The following is a 12973-nucleotide window of genomic DNA, read 5'->3' as shown; positions in this document are numbered from 1 at the left end:
GCATTTCTAGACATTTTCTCTGCAACAGGGAGCAAAGAAATAAGGTAGTGACTGGTAGGGCAAAGGAGGGACCAAAGAGCATTTTTCTTTTAATGGGAGAAATAAGAGCGTGAATCAGTAGAGACGTTGTAAGTAGCTGTATTATCAAGTAGAACCTGCAGGCACCCGGCAGAAACTTGGATAGTAGACCAGAGGCTGGATTTCAAAATATGCCTGAGTAAACCTGACATATAGTATGTGTAACCACTTAATATTGTTCCTTTAATACTCCTCTAAATTTTTCTGCTGATTAAAATGTTTTTAGGGTTTGGGGCGCCCGGGTGGCTCAGTCGGTTAAGTGTCTGACTTTGGCTTGGGTCGTGATCTCACGGGTTCATGAGTTCCAGCCCCACATAGGGCTCTGTACTGACAGCTCAGAGCCTGGATTCTGCTTCGGATTCTGTGTCTCCTTCTCTCTCTGCCCCTCTCCCACTCACGCTCTCTCTCTCTCTCTCTCTCTCAAAAATAAATAAACATTTAAAAAATTTTAATAAAATTAACAAAAATGTTTTTAGGGTTTAAGTAAATGCTAGTCACCCTTATGTATTTTTTCCTTGATCAAATACATTTATTTGCCATTCAATAGCAAATTTCACGTGGTTGGTAATGTACAGAATGTCTGTACTGGGGATAGAGACTTGAATATAATAATAATTAAAAATGCAATTTCTTATCTTCAGTATCTTATAGTTTTATTGGAGAGATCAATACACCATCCTGAAATAATATGAAGTGATAAGACTATTTTAACATTTATCGAGCACCTAAATGTGTGATAAACATTGTAAAAGCACTCCAAATCCATTATCTATATAGGACTTTCTCATCCTCAGCACTGTTGACGTTTTCAGGGGGATAGTTGTCTATTTGGGGTGGGACTGCCCTGTGGTTTGTGAGATGTGTAGGGCCGTGCATGTCTTCTACCCACTAGATGCCAAGTAGCCATCTCTCTTCTTCCAGTTGTGACCGATAAAAATGTCTCCAGACATTGCCAAATATCTCATCAGGGGTAAAACTCTCATCCTGTTTGAGGGCCACTGATCTGTGTTAAATTGCATAAACTTCTAAGGAAGATACTCTAATTACCTTCCATTTTATAGATTTAAAAACAAAAAAACTAGAGGGGCACCTGGGTGGCTCAGTGAGCTGAACATCCGACTTTGGCTCAGGTCATGATCTCATGGTCTGTGGGTTCAAACCCAGCATCGGGCTCTGTGCGGACAGCTCAGAACCTGGAGCCTGCTTCGGACTCTGTGTGTCCCTCTTTCTCTGTTCCTCTCCTGCTGGTTCGTTCTCTCTCTCTCTCTCTCTCTCTCTCTCTCTCTCTCTCAAAAATAAATTAAAAAAAAATTTTAAAAACCTAAAAAATTCAACTTAACAACATTGGTACTCAATTATTTCATAACACCAATCAAATGTGTATATGCTAACGGGACTAAGTAAAAAGTTCAAGTCATGCTTGTATGCAGGTTCAAAGTTTCCTACCAATTTTCTCTATAACTAAAAAATTTTGAAAACACAGCTGTGTGGTCAGTAGAGATCCCTTGCATTAAATGGGAAAAGAACATAGCATAAGACACTCAGCACATTCTAATCAATAATGTATCTCTACTCTTCAACAATAAATGGATTTAATCTGGTGGTATTTAATGAATCGTCTCTTTATCAAAAAATATTTATTGAACATATGGGGGATCCTGTATGTGAATCCCTGCTCCGTGACCTACGGGGATAAGATGCATAAATTATAAGACGTATTTTTAAGGAAAGGCAAATGGTGTTAGGCAAAAATAAATATGCTATCACAAGATAGCACTCGATTAATTACCATTTGAGTGATCAAGAAAACAATAGATATGAGTTTCCAAAGAAGAAATATTTGAGAGTTGGTCTGAGAAGTTTTCTCAGGAGAGCCGTGGCTTGAGTTACATATTGAATCATTAAAAGACATGGGTAGGAAGAAATCTCTGGAATAGTGATTGAGTGAACAAAGAAAGTGAAGTGAGAAAATTCTAGGGTAATTTGGAGAAGGATGGGCAAAAACCTAGGGCAGAGTAGAGGATGAATACACAAGATTCATGAGAAAGGAGGCTGGGAAGATGGAGGTAGACTGCATTGTGCTCAGGGATAGACTGAAGAATTTTGTCTCTACCTTTCAGGAGTAATACGAGATTTGGGGGAACAAGATAACACAAGGCATGTAGCTCTTCAATTAAACCGGCAACTGTTGTGTAGAACCTATCACAGTGGGGGACTCAGAAGACATGAGGGGTGATGTAAAATAAAACCCACAATTAAGATGTTTAACTTAGGCAGTGGTAACAGTGAATAAACTATGGTCACGCAAAGAGTGTGTGTAAAATTAAGTGGATTAAGGATATGTTATTTCAGCAATTATGGTGGCGTTGATTCTGATCCATACCCAGTAGAACTGATGACGGTTACCAAATCATGAAGGTAGCCCCGGTGATCAGATTAGCAACAGCAGAGTCGTGCCATCAGATTTGCTTCTGAGTTGGCTGCCTTGATGTTACCATGCTGGCTGGCTTGCTTGTTTGCTTTCTTTTCTTTTCTTTTTTTTGTATTTCAGCGGTGTGGCCTGAGGTGCTCTGTATCTTGGTCTGCCATAGAAGATCTCCTAAAAGCAACCTCAGTGTTATCAGTTTAACTCTGCTCTAGGGGCTATGACTCTTACAGTTATTATCTATACAAGGAACAGGAAGAGGGCATATTGAAACCATTATCCGATTCAAAGAATCCACTAGCGTAGTCAGGTAGCCTAAACTCACCAAATGGTACCTGTGAATCAGCCTGAGGGGTCGAGATAATGTTCTCCATTCTCTACAGTGCTGTTCCTCCTCATCTCCCTCTCAGGTTTATGTTTGTCTCTGCCCAAACTTGATTCTTCCGATGGTAGAGGAGGTAGATGAGATCAGTCAGTCAGCACTGAAACATCTGAATAGCTCTGGGGAGGAGAAATGTAAGAATAAGGAATATGGGAACTTGACTGATACTCCCCAGGTCTTCATAGATGATGATGGAAAGTGAGTTTGCAGAATTTAGTGACATGTTACAATCAAAACCATGATTCAGATGCTGATGAGATTAGCAACGTCTGGAATAACTTTCTACGTGGGTTAAATTAGAGGAGACGCGCGTTATTCCAGAAGCTCAGGAAAATCCCTCAGGCCACCCAAATAAATGTTCCATCTGCTTACTGATGCCTGAAATTACACAGTAAGAGTTTCATTTCTTAGCCCCAAGCATTTGATTCCTGTTAAAATGCAAATCTCCTGGGCATGGCAGTATTGTAAGTTGCTGCTGTATCCCAGGGGGAAAAATGATTTTCAGAGACTTTCTTTAAAACAGATTTGGACAAGATGAGAGTATGAGGCCACTGGACCCTGGAAACAGGTGGAACAGTAAAACCTTAATGGATAGGGGCCGGGGAGGGGTGAGAAAAGGGAATGCAAAGAGGAGAAGAATGCAAAATGCAACAGGGAGCACATAAAAAGACCTTACTACCTTTTCTGGAGCTGAGAGTTGATGTTGCTACTGGAGAACGCACTTTACTATTTTATAGCCTCTGTATCCAGGTGTTGGAGAACTCTGTATCGGTAGCATATGTGCAGCTAGGGTAGGGGGGGGACACTCTTCTAACCTCATAAGGATGATGGATTGTGCTATCTCTTCACCAGTTTGGGTTGTAGCGCATGGAAATCACCCTGACCCAACCCGCCCCCTTATGTTATTGATTTCCAGTGTTTCTCTTTTAAACATAGCTATGCAGATCTAGAACTTTTCTTGGTAAATATTATACATTTCTCATCAGGTGTATTATACACAGAAATGTCCCAGGTTTCCCTTAACCACCCTCTGAAACAGCGTCACTCCTTCCCTCCAGGTGGAGCTGGTCATTCACATCATATCACTAAACCGTTGAAGACAGCTCTTATGTAAACTGCATAGATTGTTCATGCAAAAGTAGTTACGAGCACACCCTTTGGCCACCTTTGAGTTTGTAAAAAATGCTTTCTTTTGAAAGAAATTTAGACTTGCTTAGGTTGAAATCAATGATAGAACATCTACAAGGCCCTGAAGAGGGCTTAGCATGGTTTTGAAAGAAAATTATGTTTCCATCCTTAATTTAAAAGTTGGTTTCTTCCAAAACTCTCTGACAAAACAAGAAACCCCTTTACGTGTAACTGAATTAAAGGATATTCTTTTTATTGAGGACAAATATTTTCATAATCATCTGTTTTTTTTCCATTTAGACTTACAAAGTTCAGATTTGCTTATATTTACTAATATCAGTGTACCTTATCTATTTAGATTCAGTTCAGGCAAATCATGAGAATTGAGAAAAGAACAGCAAATATGTTTACTTTTTATTCCATATGATAGCCAAATTCTCACCGAATCGTCTCTAATTTTAAAAAATTATGATAGTTTACTGGTATTTCTTTTACACAGAAAGAAGTGACCAGTTCAGGTGGGAGTTGATATCCTGTCATACCAATTTCAGCAACTTAAATTGATGTTGTATCTCAAAGCATCTGAATTCTGAAGATTTGGAGAGCCTCCAGTTTATTCTCTTTACTTAAACAGATGAAAACTGAGCCAGGGAGGTTGAGCGATGCACCCAAAGACTTCCACTGGAGCAACTCTTGATGTGGTTTCCTAATTCCCTACCCAGCAAGCATTTCTTCACAGCATTCTGCCCTATTGAAAATGGTAAATATACTTAAGATTTTTTAGGCTTTGGTGATTTTCGAAACATCCACGTACTTAAACTTTTATGAAACTCAGACAGAAACTAGTGAAGATTCCTAGGTAGAACAATCCAGAGCGAAGAATGGAATTTCCAATTTGTATTAATTGCTCAGGAAATGAGGGTCCGAAGAGGTCAATTTCATACAGCTAGTCAGTCAATGGAAAAGTTGAAACTGGCACCGTAAACTTCTGCTTAATCACCTCAGCCATGTGGCCTCTTTAGATGCAAAATAGGCAGAGAACAATGTGTTTATATAGAGATGGGGGATTGGTGGCACCAGTTTCCAGTCATAGGAAACCATGGCTGCGGTTCACAGGTAGGGAACTCTTGTGAGTGGGTGGGTAGCCATGAGCAGACATGTTCCCTAAAATAGCGAAAGAGTCTTGTTCAGATTCCAGCTATGCAGTTATAGTTGTTGAATGTGAACCCATAGTAAATCCCCAAAAAAGCGGGCGGTGAAAAAACCAACCAACCAACCAACCAAACAACAACAACAATAACAACAACAACAACAACAAAACAACCAGAAAAGCACTCAACATGCCTTGGGCATGAAATAAATCAGAGTTTCATGCAAACGCCAAAAATCTTCAGACTGTTAATATGCATTTCTAAGCAGGTGGCTCTTTTGCTGTGTACAGAAGATGCAAAATCAGCACTTTGTGTGAACTCTAGTTCTATTTTAAGGGCATATAATCCTTTAAGTACTAGAGCATCTTTTTCCCAAGAAAACAGATTTTTTTCATGAATAAATAATCAGGTCACAATCATCTTTATATACTCTAACCCTGTCTTATTTGTACCAGAATGCCTACGTACAGTAGATTCTTTAAAAAAAAAAAAAAAACAAAACTTGTTAAATACCTAAGGAAGTGGTCACATGGCCAAGAGTAATTCAACACAGATAATTATTTGAAAAAATGAAAATTTCTGCAAATGATGAAGACTGATGAGAGGAAAAAAGAAGACAAAAAGAGAAATAAAAAAGAAGGTTATTTGTGGATAAAATCTGTCCCAGAATTACTCAGCGCAAATGTATACCAAAAGAAGTCACCCACCTTAGACATTTCTCGATAAATATGCCTCAAGTGTCTACTTTGTGAGAGACAGATGTCAAATGACATCCTTTGTGAAGCCTCAATGAATGAGGTGGGATGATAGAAGCAGTAATAAGATGGTTTGATAAACCACAAACACAGAAATCAGAACAACCTGGATTAAAATCTTGCCCTTTCTGTTTACTATCTACATAACCTTAAGCTACTTATTTAAAGTTTCTACAGATCAGTTTAACATCTAAAAACTGAGGATGGTACTTAAGTGTAAGATTGTTGTGGGAGCTAAACAGAATAAAGCACAGGAAGCAGCTAGAAAAATGCCTCATGTGTGGTGAGTATTTACTACTCCCCTTCCGTCATTTTCCTCGTCTGAAGTTACCTGGACGATAATTAAATTTAAGTGATAGCAGCGACAACAACATAAAACAACATTAATAAAAATGGGCAAAGGACCTGAACAGACATTTTTCCAGAGAAGACATGCAAATGGCCAACACACATATGACAAGATACTCAGCCTTACTCATCATCAGGAAGATGCAAATCAAAACCACAATGAGATACCACCTCACACCTGTTAGTGTGATGGCTTTTTTAAAAAAAGACAACAGAGAAGTGTTTGTTGGTGAGGATGTGGAGAAAAGTGAACTCTCCTGCACTTTTGATGGGAATGTAGGTAGGAACAACCACTGTGGAAAACAGTATGGAGGTGTAGGGGCCAAGGGCAGGCTGCCCCCAAGGGGGGTTACTTTGTATGAACATCATTTTGAGTTAAAAGCAATCAAAACCCAGCAGATTCAGAAAAAAATCTCTTTACTCCCCCTCACCTGCCTGATTTTACCAGGAAGAGAGCTATTAACAGAGATTCCTCTTTAGGTCAGAAACTTATTTACATAATAGGGTGTCCTTTGTTTTCCAAACATCTCCTTTCACCTTCTTGCTAATGGTCTTTCTTTCTGTCTTTTGTATTTTCAGACCCATTCCCCTCTCCTTAGCTCCTGTGAGCATCATGTCAGTGGACTGTCTTTGGAATTTCCATCTCCTTGTGGATTCCCCTTACAAATGCTATTAAATTTGATTTTCATGGGGTGCCTGGGTGGTTCAGTCAGTTGAGCATCTGACTGTTGATTTTGGCTCAAGTCAGGATCCCAGGGTTGTGGGATCAAGCCCTGTGTTGGACTCTGCACTGAACTTGAAGCCTGTATGAGATTCATTCTCTCTCTCTCTCTCTCTCTCTCTCTCTCCCTCTCCTTCTACCCTTCTCCCCTACTTGTATGCACTCTCTCTCTCAGAAAATAATTAAATAACAATAAAAATTTTATTTTCTCCTGTTTATCTGTGTCATGTCAATTTGATTCTTAGTCCAGCTAGAAGGGCCGTGAAGGGCAGAGAAAATTCGTCCTGTATGAGGTACACTTGCACTGCCTGAATGGAGGTGATGCCAAGCACAGCCTGAAATGTTGCCAACTGGTGCCTTCTCACCAGATTACTGGGGACCTGCTTTTCCGCCCATTGCCACCCAGCTGCTGATAGCAAATCAGTGGAGTTGGGCAGAGATGGGCTAACTGTTCATCCATCCTGTTTGTCGCTTTTCCTAGGCACTAGCTACACTATATTGCCCAGCCTCTCTTACAGCTAAATGTGGCTACACAAATGTGTGCTGACCTATTTTTAACTCATGAAGTAGTTGGGGCCCTCTAGCCCCACAGAAGCTTTCCTGAGTCTCCATGTTGTTTTTCCTTCGGCCAACTGATGCACATGAATATGGCCACTTTGAAAACCACGAGGAGAAGGAGCCTGGATCCTGAAATACTGAATAAAGAGCTAGCTGTTCAATAGTCTAGACATGAACAAGAAGTGACAGCTAGCTGTGACCCTCCACAAACTTAGAAGGGAACTATTTCCCTTGGTCATTCCTCAGAGGCATGTGGTGAACCAGCTATTTGAGCAAACAAGACCTGGGGTCTTTGATGAATTTGAGAAGGGAGACGAAGGAGCACTGCCTTAGGTTGTCTCTCACCAGTGTTCACATGGACAGGACAGGCAACGGGCAGCAACAACACAATGATCTGAAGATGCCGGAAGTACTTCCAGTCTGTAAATGCCACCTCAATTCCTACCCAGTAGACCTTTAACTTCCCATGTTGAGACTGTAAGAGAAGGAGATAAATATCTCAACAAAACCGTTCTTGCATTTTCTTCCCCGTACTTCGGAGGCACCGAATATATACTTCTTGAGTTAAAGAGATGACTAAGGAAGACTCTCCCAAAGCTGCCTCAATGTGTACCCCCTGAAATAGAAAACAACACTATTTTTATTCACAAATTAATACTGAGCTGCTGACATCTGTGACCTCCAGGGATAATAAAGCTTCCGTGGTGGGGGATTAACACCACGGGACATTCCGGGTGTGGCAGAGTTTAATGGGCAGTGCCGATGGTTCTCTCTATCCAAGAGGCATCAGGTTGTAGGGGAGGAAAAATAATTTTCCCTTTACCCTTCTAGGTTGTTGGCTGGACCCCTTTTAATAAAAAACAGATTAGCAAGAGACAAACAGAAATGTAATAACATTTGTACCTCCTGTGTGCATGGGAGATACCAGGAAAACAGTAACTGCCTGAAATGGCCCAAACCACCAACCTTAAATACCATCTCCAGCTAAAGACCAAAGAAGACGGGGCGTGGGACAGCCAGTTATGGGAGGCTATCAGGCAAAGCACGGTAAGCAAGAGTAAGGTTGGCGTGCAGATTTCGGTCTTTGCCTTCCTCATTGATAAGAGTTTCTTAGAGATTTACTCATTTTTCACTTCCTGGTACAGAGAGGTAGATACCCTTCCAAATGAATATTTCCTTTATGAATGTAAGTGTCTCATAAAAATGTAACTTCGACTCAGTGTTTAGAGTTTTTCTTATGTCTGTCGTCTCCTAAAAATAATCAGTCTAAAAGAATCCTTATACCTTATATTCTGGAGTGGCGTATTCTGTTCCCCTTCATGGTACAAAGAAGATAAGATCTCAGAAGGAAGGATGCTCAAGGAACGCTCTGACAGAAGAGAGAGTTGCTAAGAGTGAAGGTGAATTCCTCTTTTAAAAATTACCTCCAAATGGTCCTACAAGCACAGTGCTGGAAGTGGTAAACATATGAAAATAAACCAGATCAAATAAGCCCCGCATTTGGATAGCACAGTACTGAATTGAGACTCTAATGTATCAATGCTGTTAACAATATTGCACATAATTTGTATTGAAAGCAAAAAAATGATAAAGGAATTTCCTTAGGAATGTGTGTTAGACAGAATTCTTTGATCTTACATTCTAAAGCCAGGGCTTTAGAATTTAAATTTATTTCCTTCCCTATTCTAGAATATGAATGGAGAACACTCCAACAAATGATAACGTGGGATTGATGAACTTATCAATATCAGGTTTTCAGTTTACTTGGAAGAACAATAGTACAAATGCAAAAGTATTGATATTCAAGGAAAATGATGAATGCTTTGCTTCCAGATACTTATTTATGGATTGGAAACATACAGTTGCTTTTTTCCCTGCATCCTTTCCAGTTAGAGCAAGTTCTCAACACACTAAATGCAATAGGTCACTCTTCAAAATTGACTCGTTTCCACATTAGCAACAAGTCCTTGAGCCAAGGAAATTCTATAAGCTGGTCAGTTTGTTCTCAGAACCAATTCTAAAATGAATCGGTTGGAAGCACAGATGTACAAGATTCAAACACTGAGCTGAATCCAAAAACGTTACAACAATCGCTTTCATTTTTACCAGATTCAGCTGACCGCTTTTGATGGCTTCTATGCTTCTCCCCGGAACTTGTGACCAGCTCTGACTCTAATATGTCACGGTGAAGGTCGATAATTAGCTCTCTGCTGCCAAATGGCACCAAACGCCTTGAATTTCCATGATTAAATACCGTGGGTAAGGTCTGAGAGCTGCTATTCCATTCAAACATCAGCCTGATTGGATCCCTGCCTGCTTCTCTAGCTGCGTCTTTTCCTTCCTCCTGAGATCCCTTCTGTAGCCCCCATTCTCCAGGTGTCACATTGTGCTTTCCGGATAGGTCTTGCTTTCTCTGCTTTCTCTTCTGTGCCTTTGTTCCTGCTATTACCTCTGCTTACCTAGAGCACCCTTTCTTTTCCTTCATTTTGCTAATTCCTATTAGTCCTTGAAAATTTCCCCAGAACGTCTTCTCAGGGAAACCTTTGAGCAGACAGCATAGAAGTTTATCTCCTGCCATAATTCTGTCACAGCACCAATCGCAACATGTGGTAATTACTTATTGGTTTCACTGTGAACTCCTAAGGTACCGATGGGGCTCATTTAAATCTTTTTGAGTGAATTAATGAATGATGGCAGAAAGCCAAATTTTAAATTAGTCTAAAGTAGCATCGTAAACTCCGTGATAAATGGAAATGAAATTGTTGGACTGAAATATGCCTCTTCCACATTGTGGAACCCTCGAAGGACACCCACCTAGCCCAGCACCCAGAATGTAGAATGCCAAAACGTTCAGTGAATGAAATGTAATCACATATTTCATTAGATGTAGCATCACTAGTATTACCAGCAGTGGTAGAGAAGATGAGCCCATTCTCCCCGCACCCCACCCTACCCCTGTGTCTAGTACATTCATACATCCGTTCTTCTCAGATGGCATTCCATGTCCCCTTTGGTAAATACACATCTACAAATCTTATAGCAGGGAGTGGTTTTGATTTTTGACCTGCTACCCTCATTGAAAGCTTCTTGAAGGAGAAATGCTTAATCATCCTTAAGAAGTAGAATTAGGAAGGGTTGCCTCATGTTAATTTCTGTGCAGTTGTCGAATACATTCATGTATTTATCTAACCCATTGTCTGTCGACCGTTCAGCACTAAGCTGCATAGAACTAAAATTGTAAATAAGACACACAGTGTGTTTCATCATGGAGTTTATATGTCAAAAGATCATAAAGAAAAATGATTACACCTTCCAAATACAGCTGAGAGCTATAAAGAGAAGTGAAAATGTTTACCCAAACTATGGAATCGCTCTACTTCTAATGTCTAACCAGTGGTCTGTCACTGAGTGGAATTTGGACAAGAATGAGGCAAGAAAACTAATCACAGAGCTATCTGAGCGTGATAGGAATGACTGGCTTCTCTATACATTCAGAAGGTAGAATAAACAGGCTTCAATAAGGATCTAAGTAAGGGAATAAAAGTGCAAGATGACACCTACATTTCTAATTGAGTAAACCATAGCACTAGTGGTCATTGAAATGGAAAAAAATGAGAAGTGTAGTTAGCAGGGAGGAGAGTTGATGAGTTCAGTTTTGCATATGTTAACCTCCATACCTGTGGAACATCTGTGTGGAGACATTCAACGTGCAGCTGGCTATATGGGTGTAAAAGGGTTATAGTTGGTAGTCACCTACTTAAGGAAAACAATTGAAGCCATAAAGGTGAACGTGATCTCCTGGGGGAGTGCGAGGGGAAAAAACAGCCTGGGATATAATCGGGAAATATTTACGCATAAAATACGAACATAGAAACAGGGAACGAAGCTGTTTCATCAAAGAAGCCAGGCAGTAACAGTGGGATTAGGAGACTGTGGTGTAAAGCAAAATAAGAAAGAAACGTATTTCAAGAAGAAATGTCATTTGAGAACTACAGCTTGATAAATGCTGAAGACCGTTCATTGGTCTCAGCAGCAACGAGGATGTCGACGATGTTGGCAAAAAAACTAATGGAATAGTAGAATCATTGGAGGAAAACAAATCTTGCCAGAAAGAGATTAAATCTGCTGGGGAGACAAGATTTAATTTAAAGCTATTTGAAGAATTTTAAAACGGAGAGACATTAATTAACGTAACCAGCATTAGTATGTTAGTAGGGAAAAGCATTTCTCATCATCTATGGGAGTGACAACATAACCTTGTAGGTAAAGCACAGGGTTTGATTTCAAATCTTAGCTCTTTGCATACTAGCCATCTGTGTTACTTTGACACATTGTTTTGAGAGCTTCAGCCTTCCCGTTTACAAAATAGACCCATAAATGCTAGCTGTGCGTGGGCTCTGGAAAAATTAAGCCCATAACATAATTCCTAGGAAAAGTAGGGCCCCGAAGAAGGTGAACGAATACAAATTATTAACGTAAACAGGTCTCAGGCAGCAGTCTAAAAGCAGACAAGAATTAAAAAATTGCCTGGGACATGGGGAGCCGACTGGGTAAGCAGAGGAGAAAGATGAACCATTAGAGAAATCCTGGTGGGGGCCTGGGTGGCTCAGTCGTTTAGGTGTCCAACTTCGGCTCAGTTCATGATATCGTGGTTTGGGAGTTTGAGCCCCACATTGGGCTCTGTGCTGACAGCTCGGAGTGTGGAGCCTGCTTCAGATTCTGTGTCTCCCTCTCTTTCTGCCCCTCCCCTGTTTGCTCGCTCTCTCTCTCTCTCTCTCTCTCACTTTCGCTCTCAAAAATAAACATTAATCCTTGCCTGGGATGAAGATTTTAGACTTTATTTAAAGAGGAAGTGAATGCACACAGACTGTTAGGATAGAAAGCTCCTTCCCACTGGTTATAAATCTCTTTGAAGGCAGGAAATTTGAAGGCTGTAGCAACAAAACTATCATCTTGATCATCACCACCACTGTCATTGTCAGCACAGCTCATATTCTTCAGTGCTTTCCATGTGCCAGGCAAAGAGCCAAGACTTTGTAGCATTGTCTCATGCAATCCTCAACCCAATCCAGTGAAGAAGGTGTTACTATTATCCTTGCTTTAACGATAAGAAAACAGGCTTAGAGCAGCACTGATTTCGTTCAAAGGGCACAAAATCAGTGAGGAGGAGACCCAGAATGAGGCAAGTGCCATAGGATGATGCTTCAAGGAAGGGGTATCCCAGGAACATGGAGTTAAAAATGCATTACACAAATCATAGGACTGATTCTCCCAATATCCCTAAAACCAGTGGTAGGGATAGATAGATTTATCTATCTGAAATCTGAAAGAGAGGGGGAAAAAACTGCACCCAGACAAGGAATGGAAAAACAACGAGTAGCAGAGTCAGGCAATGGCTGCTACCTTTTTACTTCTGGGTGTTTTTGT

This window comes from Panthera onca, chromosome B4 (genome assembly GCF_046562875.1).
Source record: "Panthera onca isolate mPanOnc1 chromosome B4, mPanOnc1 haplotype 2, whole genome shotgun sequence".
In the NCBI taxonomy this organism is placed as follows: Eukaryota; Metazoa; Chordata; class Mammalia; order Carnivora; family Felidae; genus Panthera; species Panthera onca.
This window is presented reverse-complemented; position numbering follows the sequence as displayed.